General features: G+C 41.5%; 1 protein-coding gene across 3 annotated transcripts in view; it reads right to left on the reverse strand.

The window, feature by feature from the left end:
* The window catches only part of CUNH1orf21 (chromosome unknown C1orf21 homolog), a 219,401-nt gene that overhangs the window by 100,739 nt on the left and 101,918 nt on the right, over positions 1–16,744 (reverse strand). The gene's annotated exons all lie outside the window — the stretch shown is intronic.

Raw genomic sequence — 16,744 nt, forward strand, 5'->3', positions numbered from 1 at the left:
TTGCAGAAACAAAGTATTGCTTAAGACTAAAGAGTTTAATAGATCAACAAATAGATGTAAACAATAGGGAGCTGAAATTTTCCTATTTGTGAGCCCCATATGAAATGTGGAACAGTCTTCAATTACTTCATACGCTGCACACACACGCACATACACACACACACACACTTTAATCTCTCTGTACAGTCACGTGCATGAAGAGCCACAGTATCTAAGGGAGCTAATAGGTATACTACTCAAGACTGGAGAGGCAGTGGGCCTCTAGTAATGGGATCTAGACTTCCCAACAGCCAGAGAGAGACGATACAATAAATCTCAATCTCAGTACACATCACAGGACAAACTCTGGAATAAAGCTCTTCTCCACGGCAGCAGTTTGGTAATGACGGTGACGCTTCCATCAGATTCCTGTCAACAGGAAATGACTTGGGAACCCTAAGGTCCAAATAGGTGTGACTTCGAGTCATCTTTAATTTGCTGGAAAAATTACAGAAATTGTGCAAGTGGAAAATTTCACCAATCAACAAACTGACGATTGCCTAGCATATGGCATGGAATAATGCCTATGATGGTCTACCTGAAAGACAGATGTTTATTGCTAAGAGAGTTTGCATTTCAGTTTGGGAAGTTGTAATGTAATAACCTTTAACACACTACCCCCAAAGATGTTTGCTAAAGTAACATTTTCCCAAGTAATTATACTGTTCAAATGTTTCTCAAAATGATCACCCTTATGAAAGTAGTACATTTGCATGTATCTGAATAAAGATTCCATGTTCATGGCTAAGCCAATTATTTTTTCCACCTGACAATTCAAGGTAGTTATTGATTCTGCTTCTTTCTAAAGAAATTAGAAAGACTGGTGTGAGGTTACAGTAATGAGCCCTTCAGGAATACGGAGTCCTAAATGTATTAACAAGATAATCAGCGGACTCCGATCCACAGTCACAACACAAAAGAATTTCACATTCCAATTTGTATTAAGAGGAAAAAAAATGAAAGTAAATGAATAAAATAGACACATTTAATTAAGGATTACTTATTCAGAAGTTAAAAAAGCACTTGTTAATTTCCAAGAAAAAGACATTGACAAATTATGCCTCCAATATAATTACAAAGAGATAAAAAAAAAAAGGTGAAAAAAATAAAAGTTATGAGCCTCCCTAACTTCAGTTTGGGACGTTAATATTTACAAACCATGGTTCACTTGGATAAACTAACATTTCACTGGACTAAACTGTGATCTTAAGTACTTCTGGTCTCTATTTAAATATAAATAATACACACACACACATTTTTTTAAACATAATTTCGGTGGATTTCTATGACCATCTGTAGGATCCTACCCCTCAGATGATAAGAAGGAAAGCACAGCATTTTAGGACTTAAGCAGAACCTTCTGAGATGGTACTTTGCCCACTGCACAGCAAAGGGTCTGCCCTAGAGAAGATCCCCCCTTGCCTCGCCCCTTCCTCTCTACCCACCCACCATAGCCCACTGTCCGCACTCTCTGAGCGGTCTAGCAATATTCAGTCTTCATTTGCTTTTTTACCCTCCAGGGAACACAAGTGAATTGAAAGTAGTAGACAACCTATTAATATTTTCCTAATATTTTTCTTCAATGAAATGGGAAACCCATTGGCTACATGACTTTCAAAGCAGCATTATCCCAAATACAGCCTTTTTTAAAAAAAAATCAAGGCAGAATCATCACCAATTCAAAAAGAGGATAGGTTTTAGTGTGTCATTAACAACCATGGCTGGCTGGCCGATGCGGAATACAAAGAAAGAAAAAACAAACAGCCAGGACTACAAAGCCAGACCTATCATTATTACTTACACAACACACTGCCTAAAATCTGTTGTGGTATAAAACAAAACAAAACAAAAAGCCAGGAAGACCCTTAGAGAAGCCACAATTTGCACAAAGCAAATACTTAAAAAAAAAAAAAAAAGGTCTGTTCCATTTCTCAAAGGCTGGTGTTGGGAATGAAGGTGTCCATCTGGAAACAGACAACTCATCAACAAATGTGTCACACATTTCCATGGCGATGTCGCTGTCAGGAGCTGCACTCGCCAGCAAGCCTCAGCGCAGACGAATGGAGCATTTCAGGTTCTGACAGTGAACCAGCCAGACAAAAATCCCGTTTTCCTTTTGTTTAAGGCACAGGGGAATCAAAGTGGGACTCTGGGCCCCCTTCGTCAAGCCCCACCCTGGAGGCCATTAGCACAGCCATCGGTAGAAGAGAATCCCGCATCAGAGCAATGTGCCAACTTGATTAAGAAGGAGGGAGGGGCAGGACCATCTTCCTCTGGCTCCCTCACACCTGTTTGCAATTTTTCTTTTCTTCCTGTTGATCTTGTCAGGTGGCCTATTAAAATGCACGTCAGGAACAGAAGGCTGACACCCCGTTCCGAACCTGCTCCCCCCTTCTCTCTATGTAAACAGTCGCAAGCTGTGCTAGTCAAAATAGATCTGGGGTAAAAGCAATGAGCTGGTGATATTTTTAGCATTTTATTCCCCAGCTTGCACCAGAAGAGGGGCAGGATTGTTTTTGTGGTGGCTCCAGCATGAAGATACACAGTTTCCCACCAAATCTCTGGGCTTCATTTTTTTCTTTTTTAAAAGATTTTATTTATTTATTTGACAGAGAGAGACACAGCGAGAGAGGGAACACAAGCAGGGGGAGTGGGAGAGGGAGAAGCAGGCTTCCTGCTGAGCAGGGAGCCCGATGCGGGGCTCGATCCCAGGACCCTGGGATCGTGACCTGAGCCGAAGGCAGACGCTTAAGGACTGAGCCACCCAGGCGCCCCTGGGCTTCATTTTGATGTATAGTATGTATTGTGTGTGTGTGTGTGTGTGTGTGTGTGTGTGTGTGTGTGTGTGTACACAATATTACAGTTTTTACAGCTAGGAAGGGATCAGTTGGCTGCACATGTTTTAGGCAGTATGGACTCACCCCATTCTCTGGATCCTGTCAATTCTTCCATCATCAACAACTCACTGCCCCATCCCCACTGTCCCAAGCTTTGCCTTCAGGTTCCCTTTATAAGCAATGCAACTGACTTTAAAATGAGCCCATTAGATGGAGGTAAGTGCTGGAGTGAGTTTATAATGCCAGAATTATTAAAAAAAAAAAAAAGTTAACAGTTTTCACAAATGTATACATTAGATGGGGAAGGAAGAAATGCAGAATGCATTATATGCTACTCTTTCTAGTAAGAAGGGATCTTACAGTTGTTTGCTAAAATGGTGAAATTTGCACCTACTTTCATACCTTCTTATCCAGTCTTCTTTTGATCAATGACATGTATGTGATAATAAATTGCTTGTTTTCCAGGACTGTTCCAATTTCAAAATTCTGTGCTTATATCCTCATATTAAAAATGTCCAACATCTGGGCACCTTAACTGAACGCTTTGGATTGCCTCTTTATCCAGAATTTGCATGAAGATTCTCTGGTAGACAATTAAGATATGCTCAGGAAAATATGAGAGTTTGGGAAAGGCATTCCAAGAAGTATTTACAAACATAAGCCACTGAAAAGAAAACAACTCTACTAACCTTACGGCATACACATGTTCCTCTTGGGTTCCTCCCATTGAACATCCTTATCTCCCTGGCTAACTAAATTTGAGCCTTAAAATCCCGATACAACTTCAAATTCTTGCCTAGGATCTTCATTTCCTTAGTTGGTAGGATTTTTCAAGAAGCAAGTATTCATAATGGCTAAAGGCTTAGCTTCTAGAGCTGGAATGCCTAGCCATATGACCCTGGGCAAGTTACTCATCCTTTCTGTGCCCTGATTTCTTCATTGGTAAAATGGGAATATCTACAATACCTAATCTCACACACAGAGTCACATGAATTAATACACGAAAACAGTGCCTGGTCTATAGTAAATAGTAAATGTTAGCTGCTGCTTTAGAAAGCTCTGCTGGGGAGCACCTGGGTGGCTCCGTCGTTAAGCGTCTGCCTTTGGCTCAGGTCATGATCCCAGGGTCCTGGGGCTGAGTCCTGCATCAGGCAAGTCCCCTTGCTCAGCGGGGAGCCTGCTTCTTCCTGTGCCTGCCGCTCCCCCTGTTTGTGCTCTCTCTCTCTCTGACAAATAAAATCTTTAAAAAAAAAAGTAGAAAGCTCTGCTGGTTCTGCAGGGAATACTATTCGTAAGGTATAAAATCCATCAAGATAGAAAAAGAAAAGGCATAATATAAACATCAGTAATTAATTTAACCAAAAATTGTGACTTAACTACATTAACAAATGAGGACAGAAGACGTGAGAAGGGGATTTATCATCCATAAGCCTTTAGCATTTTTTTTAGCCATGCACATATATTACTTTATTTTTTTTAAGATTTTATTTATTTATTCGAGAGAGAGAATGACAGAGAGCATGAGGGGGGGAGGGTCAGAGGGAGAAGCACACTCCCCGCTGAGCAGGGAGCCTGATGCGGGACTCGATCCCGGGACTCCAGGACCATGACCCGAGCCGAAGGCAGCCGCCCAACCAACTGAGCCACGCAGGCGCCCCCACATATATTACTTTAATCAAAATACTAACTAAAGTACCAGATTACTTTAGTCAGAATAATTTTAAAAGAATAGACAATTTTATGACTCAGAGAAGAAAAGTGATCATTATTCAAGTGAAATCAGGGGTTCGACAAAATGATGCTGCTCTATGTTCACTTACATCCTCATTCAATAGTTGCCACTGGCACTGCCTTGGTGTAGCCTACCTTGAGGGCCACGAGTGAACAAGTGAGATTCCAATTCCGAACAGGCAGACTGACTGTTTTCGAGCCAGAAGGGTAGAGGCAGCTCTACAGAAAAGCAACTTGTGGAAGGAAAACCCTTTTTTGGAAGGACAAAGAGGCAGGACCCTCTGAAACTACAAACCAAAGATGGATGGATGGGTCAGCTGCATTGGGAAGATTTGTCCTCTCACTTCAGGAGACTCCAGCCCATCAGCTGCTCCCACTTCCATTGGTTCCATTCAACAAACAGCATTTAATATCTGCTGTGTGCTGAGCCCTGGTCTTTCTCAGGGGTTCATCTGGCACAGTACATTATGGGGACTGTGTGTCTGTGTTGTTACTCAAAGTGTCTGGCACACAGAAGGTGTTTAATAAAGCCTTCTTCAAAAAGGAGAAAAAAAGCACAGAGCTGACTGTTCATACATGAATAAATATTTCCTCTAATCAGTGAATGCTTCAGTCCTGTTTGTCTCAGGGGCACATTTTTTTTTCCTGCTAGATTTTCCAAGGGAGAAAAAGCAACGCTAAATGAAAAAAAAAAAAAAAATCCCCTTCTTTGCCTTTTTTTTTTTTTTTTTTTGCATCCAAACACAATGGGTGGAAACTTCTCTTTCAAGTCCATTTTTGGTCTATGAATGTCCTCAATGTGACATTCTTAGCTGAGCTATACGGGCACATCACAGAGATAATGTGGTTTCAGTTCCAGACCACTGTCATAAAGCGAATATGCAATAAAGTGAGTCAAATAAATATTTTGGTTTCCCACGAGATATAGAGATTGTTTACACTATATTGTAGTCTATAAAGTATGCAATAGCGTTATGTCTCAAAAATCCAATGTACATAACTTAATTTAAAAATACTGTATTGCTACTAAGTAACATTTTCTTCTAGGCTCATGGAGTAGAGTGGAAGTAATGAGACTTTTCAATATTAGAAACAATTAAGGAAGAATAAGTTTAGATCATTTGCCAAAATAGCAATCAATATATTTCCTACAATTTGACTCCTAGGGCCCTACCGTAAAAAAATTGGATCCCAAAGATTACAGGTGAGGTCCATATTCAGGTGGAAATCAAGGAAGTTCAGCCGAAAAGAACTGTGGACTGACTAAAAGTGACAAATCTGGACTGAACAAAGGTTCTTTTTAAAAGGGCTATTTTGGAGAGTATGATTTAGACTTTGGAGGCACTATTGTGATTAGCAGTGGAAGGAATTACATGTAAAATTCCTTAAATATTTATTGACCTTTGAAAAATAATAAATAAAAATATAAACACTTTATTGCTAAAAAATGCTAACCATCATCTGAGCTTTTAGCAAGTCATAATCTTTTGATTACTGGACCTCGATGTTGATGGTTGCTGATTGATCAGGGTTGTGGTTGCTCAACGCTGGCATGGCTTGGGCAATTTCTTAAAATAAGACAGCAGAGAAGACTGCCATATCAACGGAATCTTGCTTTCATGAACAATTTCTCTGTAGCACACAATGCTGTTTGACAGCATTTTACGCACAGGAGCATTTCTTTCAAAATTGGAGTCGATCTTCTCCAACCCTGAAGTTGCTTTATCAACTAAAGTTATGTAATATTCTCTCTATCCATCCATCTATCTATTTATCTATCCATCCATCCATCTATCTTTTGTTATCATTTCAAAAGTCTTCAGAGCATCTTCACTGGGAGTAGATTCCATCTCAAGAAATCACTTTCTTTGCTCATCCATAAGAAGGAGCTCCTTATCCACTCAAGTTTGATCATGAGATTGTAGCAATTCATTCCCATCGTCAGGTTCCATTTCTCATTCTAGTTCTCTTGCTGTTTCACCACATCTGCAGTCACTTCCTCCTCTGAAGTCTTGAGCTCCTTTCTAAGTCATCCATGAGGGTTGGAATCACTTCTCAGACTCCTGTTCATGTTGGTATTTAGACCTCTTCCTGTCAATCATGAGCATTCTTAGTGGCATCTAGAATGCAGAATCCTTTCCAAGAGGGCTTTCAACTGTATGTTTTCCAGGTCCATCAGAAAAATCACCTATCTGTGGCAGTTATAGCCTTAAAAATGTATTCCTTAAATAAGACGACTTGAAAGTCAAAATTATTCCTTGATCCAAAGGCTGCAGAATGGATATTGTGTTAGCTGGCATAAAAACAACATTCATCTCATTTTATGTCTCCAGTAGAGCTCCTGGGTGAGCAGGTATAATGTTAATGAGCAGTAATATTTTGAAAAAAAAAAAAAAAACAAAACCCTTTTTTTCCTGAGCAGATCTCAACAATGGGCTTAAAATAGTCAGTAAACCATGTTATAAACAGATGTGCTATCATCCAAGATTTGTTGTTCCATTTCTACAGCATGGGCTGAGTATATTTAGCATCGTTCTTAAGAGCCAAGGATTTTCGGAATGGGAAATGAGCACTGGCTTCAACTTCAAGTCACCAGCTGCGGTGAGCCCCTGACAAGAGAGTCAGTCTGTCCTTGGAAGCTTTGAAGCCAGGCACTGACTTCTCCTCTCTAGCTATGAAAGTGCTAGCTGGCATCCAGAAGGCTGTCACGTCTATCCTGGAAATGTGTTGTTTTGTGTAGCCACCTTCGTTGATTATCACAGCTACATCTTCTGGATGACTTGGTGCAGCTTCACCATCAGCACCTGCTGCTTCATCCTGCACTTCTGTTATGAAGATGGCTTCTCTCCTTAAGCCTCCTGAACTAACTTCTGCTAGCTTCCAACTTTTCTTCCGCAGCTTCCTCAGTCTTCACAGAATGGAAGCGGGTAGGGCGTTGCTCTGGATTAGGCTTTGGCGTAAGGGAATGCTGTGGCTGGTCTAATCTATGCAAACCACTCAAACTTTCTCCATCTCAGCAATAAGGCTGATTCACTTTCTTATTGTTTGTGTGTTCACTGGAGTATAGCACTTTTAATTTCTTTTCCTTTGCTTTCACATGGCTAACTATTTGGTGCAAGAGGCCTAGCTTTCAGCCTGTCTCGGCTTTTGTTGTGCCTTCCTCCCTAAGCTTAAGCATTTTTAGCTTTTGATTTCAAGTGAGAGATGTGTGACTCTTGCTTTCACTCGGAGAGTCAGAGGCTATTGTTGGGATATCCACTGCCCTAATTTCAATACTGTGTCTCAGGGGCTAGGGAGGCCCAAGGAGAGGGAGAGAGATGGGGGATGGCCAGTCAATGAAGCAGTCAGAATACACGAAACATTTACCAATTACATACCCATCCTACATGGGTGTGGCTTGTGGTGCCCCAAACAATTACAAATAGTAACATCCAAGATCACTGATCACAGATCATCATAACAAGCATAATAATGAAAAGGTTTGAAATATTGCAAGAATAACCAGAATGTGACACAGAGACACGAAGTGAGCAAATGCTGTTGGAAAATGGTGCCAAGAGACTTGCTTGATGCAGGGTTGCCAAACCCCTTTTTTAAAAAAAAAAAAAAAAAAGCAGTATCTGCAAAGTGCAACAAAGCAAAGCACAATAAACTGAAATGAAGTATGCTTGTGTATCACTGGGCTATGCTTTCAAACTTGTCTCACCCCTCCTATCATCCTCATCTTAAAATACATTTTGCACTTCTTATTTTTGCAACAATAGGTCAGTGCCTGATATCTGCTGGATTGAAAAGAATTCTGTTACGGAGGCATTAAAGAGCAGAGAAAGGGGCACCTGGGTGGCTCAGTCGTTAAGCGTCTGCCTTCAGCTCAGGTCATGATCCCGGGGTCCTGGGATCGAGTCCCACATCAGGCTCCCTGCTCAGCGGGAAGCCTGCTTCTCCCTCTCCCTCTCCCCCTGCTTGTGTTCCCTCTCTTGCTGTCTCTCTCTGTCCAATAAATAAATAAAATCTTTAAAAAAAAATAAAGAGCAGAGAATAGTGAAAGCTTTGATGACTTCAGCGTATCTAACCCTAGTTCACTTCTAAACTCTCTTCCTCTTGAAAGCTTGTGCTGGGTACATCTAAGAAGCTGTTATGTGCTAGGTTCTGTGACAAGCAATGCAGGGCTTATGGAGGAGGCTGGGAGTGCCAAGGAAGACCACCTGTCTGGAGGGGAAGACTCAGGCTCTGACCACCCCTCTGCTATCCGGAGCACATTCCTCAGCACACATAGACTGACCCCATTCCCCTCGGCCACTGCTCACCGGGGCTGATTCTAAATCTGGAACAATCGTAGGCAAAGCAGAGACTAGGTTGAAGGAGCTCATAGACCATCATCCATTCTCTGAGTCAGGCAGTCCCTTAGTGATAATTATTGTACCTCGCTTATAGAAAGTGATTTTGCCCTTTCCAATGTAATAGTTATTACTAAGCAATTTCTAGGATAATTATAAACTGCCCATTCTAAATGTTTTGAACATTTCAAAACAAGGCTTTGGTACATTTAATATAAAACACTCTCAGTTCTTTTTAGAATAGGTCTCAAATCCACCTAATAAAGGAAAAGTGATTTCAAATTAAGATTGTTTGATACATTACATTCTAATAATCTAAAAATAGAAGTTGTTAAAAAATAACAGGCAAGGGGCGCCTGGGTGGCTCAGTCGGTTAAGCGACTGCCTTCGGCTCGGGTCATGATCCTGGAGTCCCGGGGTCGAGTCCCGCATTGGGCTCCCTGCTCGGCAGGGAGTCTGCTTCTCCCTCTGACCCTCCCCCCTCTCATGTGCTCTCTCTCCGTCTCTCACTGTCGCTCTCTCAAATAAATAAATAAATAAAATCTTAAAAAAAAAAAAAGACAAATAAAACCTAATGGAGTTTCCAAGAAACAGACCTTTAAAAAAAAAATAACAGGCAAGAAAATTATATTTTTAGACTTTATATGTGTGGAGATTAGACATGGAGAGGTCTGACCCGGGGGTTTCTACTAGGGGAAGTAGGAACATTGTACATATTTTTACTTATCCCCCATTATCTCAAAATCCCCAAATGTTAATGTCACAAAGACAGCAACTGTCCTATGCTTATTGCATCCTTATTCTCTAGTGAAACCTAACGTTTGCTTGTATTTGAAAACCAGAGAGAAAAGGCCTTCGGGGGCGCTGACTCCATTTAGTCTTGCTTCAGTGGTGTAAAACTCATTTTAGCACCACCTCATCCATAAGGGGTACTATCCTTTTCAAAAATATGCAATGAAGTGAAGGGTGGAAAAGGTACCTAATTTTTATTTTAGTTTGATGTTTCAGAATTTACCAATAACACTGAGAACTTTTTCCATGCATCGATATCATTCATTTGTACTTCCATCTATGTGAGGCATCTCTTCATATCTTTTGCCCTTTTTTTTCTTATTGGAGTTACAGCATTTTTCTTACTGACTGCTATGAGCTCTTTGTAAACTACATCAATTTAGGACACTCTTCTGGCCCAAAAAGGTCTGGGCAAAAACACTCTTGATTTTAGTTTGGACATGAGAAAGTGGAAGGAACCAGCTGTTTTCTGTCTTTGAGTCAAGCGTTGGGGTATCTTGTGCTGCTTTTCTGTGTTTCTTTCCTTCAGCAATATTTACTGGGCACCTACTACATGCCAGAGAACGTAGCATTTAGTCCTAGGGGTTAGGTCTAGGAGGCGGAAGCAGGCCCTGTTTTGAAGGAGCTCACAGCCTCCTCTGGGGGAGTGGGTGAGGAAGGATACAAGAAAATAAGGAAGGAGAGCACACAGTGTCTATCGCTATGAGAAGCACATGTATGGGGTGGTTGTGATAAAAAGGAGAGACCCCCTAAGCAAGGTTGGGGAGAGCCTTGGAGGAGGTGATATATCTCAGTGGAGCCCTGAGGAGCACTAGTATGTGTGGGAATGACAAGTTCAGGCAACAGACCAGTGAGTTCAGAGGCCAGTGAGAATATGGCAAACGGGAACTACAATTAATTCAATATGGCCGACACGAAGAATTCCAGGGGGGTACAGTGATGTAAAGAGAAGAGCTGATAGGACCAGTCCAGGAAGACCTGATATGCAAGTCCCACAGAAGAGTCAGCCTCTATTCTGGATTGATGTGGACTCTCCCACCAGTGCCCAGCACTGAAGCCACCATCTAGGTCAACTGTCTGTCCTTTGGATTGTCCTTACCCATCTCTCCTGGAGAGACCCTAACCACCTTAATCCAAGGCTTTCTGCTTCTCTCTGAAAGAAGGTGCAGCAAAGGAAGAATGAATGTACATCTTGTGATTGACCAGTTGGTCGAGGAAGGTTAGGAAGAACACGTAAGTAAGACAGGGAAAGAGCCAGAGAGAGAATTCACAGAAAGTTTCAAGAGAGTGGAGTCTTTATCCTGGATTCAGCCGATGGCATGATGGTGGGGCACTGGTGGGTATAATGCCACATGTGCCGGAACGTGTGTTTCCTGTCTCCCGCAACAGGTATGCCTTCAACTGGGGATGGGGAAGTGCCACAACACTAAGAATTGGGAGTGGTTGAGATGGGGATGTATAACCTCTCCTAGGGGCAAAAAGAATGTCACTGAATCTGATGTCAGCTCCTTCCCCTTCTATAGGACAACAACAGATCACTCCAGATGGAGCACTGGTTTCCAAGGCCTTTCTCTTCCAGACCTGCCTTTGTGACTTCTCAGCTGTGTGCCATGGAAGCAAGGGTATCTCTCTTAGTGAACTCTGTGCGCTGAGATGCATGCATGGGGTGCTTATGGTCTCTTAGCATTCTTAGGTCATGTCCATGTCTTCGAGAAAACAAGATGAGGGGTGCCTGCAGCTGCAAGGATGAGAGGGTGACAAAGCCTCTCTCACTATAGCACCTTTAATCATTAACACTCGACCTGCAGGCCCCATTCCTGAATCATTTAATCATTTCAGAGGCCAGACAACACATTTCCTTCATTCATCTGTGGTACATTATTCAGTGACCAGGGAACTATTATCCAGTCATTAAGGGTCCCTGGACATTCATCTTCTGACAAGCTCCCACAAAAGACACACAACCAGATCCAAATCCAGCCTGGATTCCTTTATGAATCCATATGCACAGCAAGGCTTCCAGATGGGGAGGGGGTGTAATTTCTATACCACAGAGTAATAATTTCCAACCAAGAAACAGAATGAGTGGTCGAGGAAGATTCAGAGCTGCTTTCAGAGAGGAGGGCTTGCATGGTTGTTCTGACAGCAATTTATCAAGTTTCTCAAGAGCCCTGCTCTGACTCTTCTTAGTGCTGGTTCCCTACCCACTGGCTGAATCGCTGGGACTCTTGAAAAGTTGGAGGCCAGCTAATTCCTCTCTGCTATTCTTAGTTGGCCTCCTGTTATCTTAGATAAGCCTTCATGATAAAAGTCTGCACAGTCATCTTTGCTCTCCTCTGCTTTGATTTAATCCCCATGTCAGTTCTATGAGGCAGGAATTATACTGGTCAAGTGGCAATGCTGGTTCAAATCCAGGTTGGTCTGAGTTGGGACTAGGTTCTTAACCACCAAGTCAGTTATTTTTTGTTTTTGTTTTTTTTAAACCACAAAGCACAGTAAATAATTACTTTGGGAGATGATATAGGCATAAAGCATAAATGGATTCAGAAAGGATTTGGATGAATTTGTAAATCACAGAGATATGAGTAAAAGTTACAAAGACATCTAACCTTCTTGGAAAGTAACAACAGGGAAACTACTAGACCCTCCCTTGTCAGGTGTCTGGAAACTTTATCAGTGGAAGATAGCATCCCTGTGCTCTTTAAGTTAGGAACTAATAACGCCATCCAAAGTAAGTGCTATGGGAAACCTTTTGTTAAAATGGTGATTTGACTACTGCTGCATTTAACATAACAGAAAAAAACTGAGTTTTTCTCCAATATATAGTAATTACTGCAATGTATTTATAAAAACTTGTTTTTTGAGAGAGAACTTAATTTTAAGGCTTCTGGTATACTACTACAACTCTGATATATGATCATTAAGACCAAGGAATAAATCACGGACCTCTTCCTTCACTGGAGTAAGAAGGAGGAGGAGGGAGAGGGAGAGGGGGAAGAAGAAGAAGTGGAGGAGGAGGAGGAAGAGGAAGCATAAGAGAAGAAAGGAGAGCTATCATTTATAGAACCCTTTTAATGTTCCAGATCCAGTTCTGAAAATCTGACATACAACAACCCATTTAATACTCACGAGGGCTCTATGAAGTAGAACCATTAATGTCTCTATCATACTAAAAAGGAAACTGAGGCACAGAACATTCATTCACCTAGCTGTACCCCCTAGTGAGTGGTGGGATGGGGCTAGGTCTTGAACCCAGGCAATCTGATTCAGACCCCATGCTCTCATTCAACTTTCCCACAAATGTATAGTAAAGTGAATTTCTGAGAAAAAGAGAAATTCTTTTTGTATACAGAACTATTACATGTTTTCACACCATGTACTCTCTGCCTGAATGGAAGTCACCCTTAAGATAAGCCTTTTCAAGTCAGTCATTAAGAACTGTATTATCATAAAATAAGACCTGAAGTAACGCGAATGGTAAACTGTTAGGGTAAACTACAAGGCAATAACAAATACTTCTGAAGAGATAACTAATAGAGTGGCTCACGTGCCCTCCTCTGTATATGCAGTTGATAAAATTCCACTGTTCTCAAAAGGGCCTGAAATGTGAGTTGTTTTTCTAGGGCTGGCAGTAAATTTCTGCTGATTCATTTGTAGTCAGTTCCTCACTACATTCAAGATCAATGTTCATGAATTTGCAGGATGGCTCTTCAGGATGGAGGAATTTCAATGACCATTCCAGAAACTCTCTCCCATTTCCTGTGGCTGCCACAGCCATCTCAAACATTGAACAGTTTGTCCAACAGGTGTGTGTGTGTGCAAACACGTTTGTGTTTGAGGAAGAAGTACATTTTAATGTCCATTTGACTTAATTGCTTTAATTGGGTTCTGACATAAGTGGATTTCTGTTAAGGAAAAGATTCACAGATAATAACCAGCACAGAGAACAGTATGGGAACTCGAGCCTCCCGGCACCCCACCTGCCGAGCCACCTCACCGATGAGCTGCATGAGGCCAGACCTGCTTGTGTGCTTTTGTGCTGCAGACTGGCAAAGGGGTGAGGAGGTTAGTGGGAGAGCTGCGGCAGGCCAGATTTACACCAGAAAGGGGAGGGCTAACAAGAGGAGAAGAATTGTTAAGGCCAGCCACAGAAGACCTCAGGTGGCCTCGGCTAGAGGGGAAAGTTTTGTGGACGATGACACAGAGAAAGAGGGAGATTTCTGAGATGGTAAGAGGAAGACAGACAGAGTCACTGGAGTGACAGAGAGCTAGAGATTTCTGGGAGTAGACTTCAGTATGTTGTGCTGTGGTTTATGAATGGCACTGCCTTGTGATTCTTTGAGATTATTCAGTAAAAATTTAAATTGCTTTTCAATGATGTTTAATGTTTCTCTTGATATGTCTCTGGATTGAAGGTGGGTTTCAGGGGCCTGACTCAATCTGGGTTAGACAACCATGAGTGGCAGCAAAATCATTAACAAGAAGAGAAAGAGACTGGATAGAGTCATTTCCAGTTAAAGTTTGTAAGCACTGCCACTGAATTTTGAAAATGGAAAGCTAAGATACAATTTGTGATAAAATAGGGTAGCGTCTCTCCTTATGAAAAATATTCATGACCTGACTTTCACTGCACAGATCTCATGAAAAGAAATGCTCACACTCATGGAGAAAGGTCCTGGAATGTTAGGGAGAGCGCTTATTCACATGGGCACAGACAGAAGACAAGGGCTCTCACGCTTCTCTCCTTTGACAAGTCTGTAGATCTCTTCTCACAAGAGCTTCATTCACATAAAACTAAAGATCATTTCCAGTTGCTATGAATCGCCAAGTTATCTTCCCCTCAGAGATGAAAGTGGGCTCAGACTGCGACAAAGAGTAGCTCTTTAGGAATAATGTGTCTGGGTGAGAGGGGGAACAGCATGCTCAAGGATAGTTTGATGGTAAGCAACACAGTAAATAAGATCACACCATCTTCCACAACCCGTTTCGTCTGAACCAGCCTGTTTTAGTAACCCATTCTGCTCAACTGGTTTGTGAAAGACAGCGGGCACTTATCTTTTGGGGAAAAGGGATGAGAACTCATTCAAAAGGGCATCTGAGCGGTTCAATTAAATTCAAATCAGCTAACTTGTTGTGACAGTTGCCAGGTAGGCTCTGTAGTGAGAGTCTGAGGACCAGAGCTGATGGAGAAGTGGTCCTTAAGGACTCTCACCCACCATCTATACATAAGCTATTTAAATGTAGATTAGGATCACAAAACTTCTTAAAGCTGACATTCCATTTTGCTTCCTCAACAGGGATGTATAGTAGCAAACAAGATAAAACAAAACAAAAAACCCTCCTGTATCATCTGATCATGTTAGAATGGTAATTATCGAAAAGACAAGAAATAACAAGTGTTGATGAGGATGTAGGAAAAAAGAGAATCCTCATGCACTGTTGGTGGGAATGTTAATTGGCGTAGCCACTATGAAAAGCAGTATGGAGGTTCCTGAAAAAATTAAAAATAGAACTCCCATATGAGCTAGCACTCCCACTTTGGGTATATACCTAAAGGAAAGGAAATCAGGATCTTGAAGAGATATCTGTATCCCCATGTTCACTGCAGCTTTATTCACAATAGCCAAGATATGGAAACAACCTAAAGGTTCACTGACAAAGTAATGGATAAAGAAAATGTGACACACACACACACACACACACACAAACACACACACACACACACACACACACACACACACTGGAATATTACTCAGTTGTGAGAAAGAAGGAAATCCTATCATTTGTGATGACTGGGATGGATCTTGAGGGCATTATGCTAAGTGAAGTAAGTCAGAGAAAGTCAAATATGTATGATATCGTTTATATGTGGACTCTAAAAATGTTAAACTCACAGAAATAGAGTAGAATGGTGGTTGCCAGTAGCTGGGGGATGGGGGAAATGGGGAGATGTATGTCAAAAGGTACAACTTTCAGTCATAAGATAAGTAAGTTCTGGGGATGTAATGTACAGAATGGTGACTATAGTTAACAATACTGTATTATATACTTGAAATTTGCTAAGAGAATAAATCTTAAGTGTTCTCCCCACATACACAAAAAAGGGTAATTATGTGAGGTCATAGACAGACATGTTAACTGACTTATTCTCATAACCACTTTCCAATATATATGTGTATCAAATCATCACGTTGTAAACCTTAAACTTATACAATGTTCTAAGTCGATTACACATAAATAATGCTGAGAAAAATAATAGAAAAAAAAAAGAACTGCTGTAATTTCTAAGACTTCGGATGATTTAAATCAGACATTTTTAACATAGGGAAGTATGAAAAGCCCACACATTTCTATTTACACAGGCCAAAGGAGAATTTGGGAGGACAGCTCAGAGAGAGGCACAACATTGCCAGAGTTTTTTAGCACGTCTCCTGTACTGCTTTCTTTCAGCTACCCTTCTTTGAGATGTTGCTTGGACTCAAAGGCCTAAGTTAGGTAAAATCTCAGAGTTCAAAGATTTTCAAGTATAATGCATGACGTGGACGTAGTTCAAGGTTTCTTTTACTTTGGGTTACATCTGAAGCAGCACGTATAATGCAAAGAGGCCTTGCAGCCAATCAAGGGGTGATGATGGCTCCATGGCCTTTTACACCCCCACCACGTCAGTTTCCAGATACAACCTCCATCACCATTTGGGACATCTGTTCCCTATGGAGTGAGCCACATCACCCACTCTAAGGTGTGGGTTTCAAGTTTTGAAATCCCTCATGGTCTAGGACTTCGGATCTCCCCTTACCTAGGGGAGAGCCCAGAGGTTAGTCACTTGTTTCCTCAGGATGCTCTCTGGGTAGATCTGGCCCTGGATTACCAAACCTACTCTACTCATCCCTCTCTTACTTGCTCCCTTTTCTACCCTTTCCAGTTGGTCATCTAATCTCCTCTTCCATTTTTGGTCAACTTGTCCTCTTTCCACAATCTGTGGAGGCAAATCAAGCCCCCCTCTTCCCC

This window comes from Callorhinus ursinus, unplaced genomic scaffold (genome assembly GCF_003265705.2).
Source record: "Callorhinus ursinus isolate GAN/ISIS: 27379988/994484 unplaced genomic scaffold, GSC_fseal_2.0 scaffold13, whole genome shotgun sequence".
NCBI classification, from domain to species: domain Eukaryota; kingdom Metazoa; phylum Chordata; class Mammalia; order Carnivora; family Otariidae; genus Callorhinus; species Callorhinus ursinus.